This window comes from Triticum aestivum, chromosome 7D (genome assembly GCF_018294505.1).
Source record: "Triticum aestivum cultivar Chinese Spring chromosome 7D, IWGSC CS RefSeq v2.1, whole genome shotgun sequence".
Classification (NCBI taxonomy): domain Eukaryota; kingdom Viridiplantae; phylum Streptophyta; class Magnoliopsida; order Poales; family Poaceae; genus Triticum; species Triticum aestivum.
Window position 1 is genome coordinate 637,616,480 of NC_057814.1, and position 3,904 is coordinate 637,620,383.

Genomic DNA, 3,904 nt, shown 5'->3' on the forward strand with positions numbered 1-3,904 from the left:
TAACCTGTATGTGCACTCTAGTGCAGAAACATTAGCCTAAGCTTTGCACTACACAAATGGGAGCATTCCCCATGTCCACGTTGCTATGATTCAGCAGGCTGATGTGATTATGTAGTTACCAGTGAAGCTGTTTATCTGATAGGATTGGTCATGACATGTCTGTTTTTCTTTCCCAGTTCTACCAAACAAGCAGGTGCTGTGGTTTTAGTAGTTGATATCTGTAATTACACTTGAATTCTCAGTTTTTATCAGGGGCATGGAAGTGAATTTAGGATTTAAATGTGGCTGCTGAGAGAGACCGATACGGCTCCTCCTTGTTTCATCAGAAATAAATTGCTTGCATTAGGAAATTGTTCGACTGTCTACTTCTGACAATAATATTATTTCCTGTTCTGGGTTTCAAGTTCTGATCCATTTTCTCTAACTTTACAGTGCCACACAGACCTAGCAGCTAGCTACCTCTGAAGGAAAAAAAACTTGCGGCCATCATGCCAGCAGCACTGCCGCCGACGCTCCCTGAGGAGCTTGTCGAAGAGATCCTCCTCCGCATCCCGCCCGAAGAGCCTGCCGGCCTCCTTCGCGCCTCCCTCGTCTGCAAGTCCTGGAGCCAGGCCGTCTCCCATCGCGGATTCCGGCGCCGCCTCCACGATTTCCACCGGGCGCCCCCCGTGCTCGGGTTTCTCCATGATTGGGACGACGAGGACATCCCCGACTTCATCTCCGCCACTGTGTCGCCCTTCTCCCTTGCCGTCCCAGACAGCTGGCTCTGGCAGGCCGTCGACTGCCGCCACGGCCGCGCACTCTTCCTCTCTGATGACCCTTATGCTGAGGAACTCCTGGTGTGGGAGCCAATCACGGGTTCCCAGCAGCGTGTGCCAGTGCCCGTGATGTCTGATATCGGCCGCACAACCGCCGCAGTGTTCTGTGCAGCAGACGGGTGCGACCACTGCAACTGCCATGGGGGCCCTTTCTGCGTTGTCTTCGTCTTCTCCGTTGACAGCGAAGATCCTGACGACGGGGAATATGACACGGCGGCATGTGTATACTCGTCAGAGACCGGTGCTTGGGGCGAGCTGACCTTGATGCATGGGGAGTTCTACATGCACTTCACATATTATTCCAGTGTGCTTGTTGGGGAGTCTTTGCTCTACTTCATGACTGATGGTGGGTTGATCCTGGAGTATGACATGGCAATGCATGGGCTGACTTGGTTCAAAGCACCATACTCTTGCTACTCTAAGGGTATACCCAGTTGCATTCTCATGCCGGCGGAGGACGGTGGACTGGGACTCGTTGAAGAATTGGATCCGCATCTGAAATTGTGGTCAAGGGAGATGACTAATGCCTGATGGATACCCAGCCGGATCATCAACTTGGGAACTTTGTCTCTAACTGGTGCTCAAATGGGTGCAGCATGTCCGGTCCACGTGTTGGGCTTTGCGGAGGGAGCAAGCGTCATTGTCGTGACGGCTGCCGGCCTCTTCACAGTTCAAATACAATCAGAGAAGATAACCAGGGTGTGCGATGATCATGGATATGGTAACCTGATTCCTGTTGTCGGCTTCTACACTCCTATGCCCCAAGGTGAGCAAATGAGAAAAGGGCTATGATAGGTAGCACTAGAGTTATTTAGCAGCTAAATAAACTAGTGTTTGAAAAGTAGTTTTTTCTTTTCTTTCCGTGGATGTGCTTCTTGGTGCAAATTTGATTGGCTATGTAGCTAGCTTGACCAGGCTGTTTCCTTCATGTCACAGTGGCAGAAACTGAAGCATAAGCTGGTGGGTCGCATTGAAAATGGTGAATCCTGGAGTGCGGCCTGATCGACAGAGGTGGAGTTGGCCTTGTATGTTGCTCACAATTTTGTGCCATCTATCTGATCTTGTCGTGGGTTGAGGATCTTGTTAAGCCACTGGGCCTTTTGGTCTTTTCCTTGAAATTACACCAAACATATTGTTTTATTTTCTCTTGTAGTCACCATGCTTTCTCAAATATGCACAATAATCACTCTGAACCCACCTATTCTAGGACAGGCTGTGCCAGATCTTCTCAATTCTGGGGAGCCTTGCATGCCATAAAAAGATGGTTTAAGTCAGGGTTGGCTTATAGGGTGGGAATTTCTTATGTCTGGCTGGTGGACACACCTTTAGGAATTCAGCTCAGTACCCTGTTTTCTTGTTGTGACTTGTGAGCAACAAAATGGGGTGGTTTTATCCTTGGTGAATGGGAACTACTTCAAGGTTTGCTGCCAGTTAGCGCTGTGGTGGCTTTAGCTGGTGGTTTTCATTTTGTCCAGAGTATTTTGTCAGCTGTTTTCTGGCTGTTTTGCGGGATCTATCTGGTGTTGCAGAGCGTCGATGGCCTCGTAAAGCTTTCAGTAAAAGCTGGGCCTTGGGGTCTTTCCTGCAAAATACACCAACTGTCATTTCATTTTGTTCTCTCAGCCATGCATGCGCACCCATCTGGACACTCACTAGTCAGAAATTATATATGCTCTTATCAAGTGTGCAATCCAGGAATGGACAATTTATACAAGTTGTGCTGCAGCTTAATTGCAGTGTTTACGTATCTGAACAGCAAGCGGTACACCAGGTTCGTCAGAGTTAACAGGCTAGGTAGGATGAAGTTGCAGCTGTAGCACTTGAACGTTTTCTTCTCAGGTTCTTGCCTTGCTAGAACTGAACTGCATTTTAATAATTAAGTTTCAGCCTTGTAAGTAAGTCGACAGCTGGAATAATGGATGCACTGATCAGCATACAGCAAACATTCATAATCTTCCAAGGCCGTCGTCATCGTCGTCGTCGTCGTCATCTCGCATGTAGGCAAGAGGGAACGGAAACAGAGGAGGCCCTGTTTTGAATCTTGGACCTTCAGGGTTCAGGTTCAGGTTCGTCAAGAGGCTGACGCACACCTGCAAAGAAAAAACCTGAATCATCCATCACCCACATGTAATGTAGTAACATTTTTCAAGTCGTGAATCACGACCACTGGATGAAATTAATTGCCTTTGAAATCGTTGACCATGAAGCACTTCGTCTGAGACTCATTGCGGGTTACATTATCATACATACGCAATGTCTACCTTCTTCAGAGTATTATGTAGCTGGTGGTAGCATCTATGAATGAAAAAACCAACCTGTTCCTTCCAATATTGCACGGAACTTGTTTTGATTAGCGTCGAATCGAGACATATTCAGAAAAAAAAAAGGCCGAAGAGGGAATGTTGCTCAACTTCAACCCTGTAAGAAACGGAAACCATCCCAGAAATGGAAGTATCCAGCACTCCACACAGTTCTCTAGATGAATTGTCTGCAAAGAGGTACGCCAACCATCCAATGCTTGATTGAAAAACTTGCTTGAAACTTGAGGCGGTGAAGGTGAACCAAGATCAACATGAGCGTCAGGAAGTTTTAGATACCGGAGATGTGTACAATTTACCCAACTATGCGGAAGGAATGAAAAATCAGCAGATGTTGCAGACAAATGCAACACTCGCAAATCATGTTCCTTATGGATTACTTCCTGGAAGGCTTTGAAGAATAAAGAGACATACTGATACTGTTGATAGAATGATAGTTTGATCATCCATAGGATACACATAATTAGTTAGTATTGGCAAATGGTGTATTGTTGGCAATATTTCAACACATAACATCCATTGTTGCAGACGCCCTTCTTGAAATAACCCTTGCTAATGTCATAGGAAGTTTGTTTGCTCGAAGAGAAGACTTCTTCATTTGCTTCAACATGCTCAAAGAAGCCTAGGTTCACCAAATCAGTCAGTTAGGAACACCCCATCTCCTACAAACTCCAACTTGAATGATCACACTGGACAAATCTATGTGAAATTCACATACGCACTAACTTCTCGGCAGGAAATTGATAATCGTATGGGAATATAGAACAA

General features: G+C 46.4%; 1 pseudogene; it reads left to right on the forward strand.

Annotated features, from left to right (window-relative positions):
- The first annotated feature begins 434 nt into the window (after positions 1-434).
- Positions 435-3,025, forward strand: LOC123169558 (uncharacterized; annotated as a pseudogene).
- Positions 3,026-3,904: the final 879 nt, after the last annotated feature.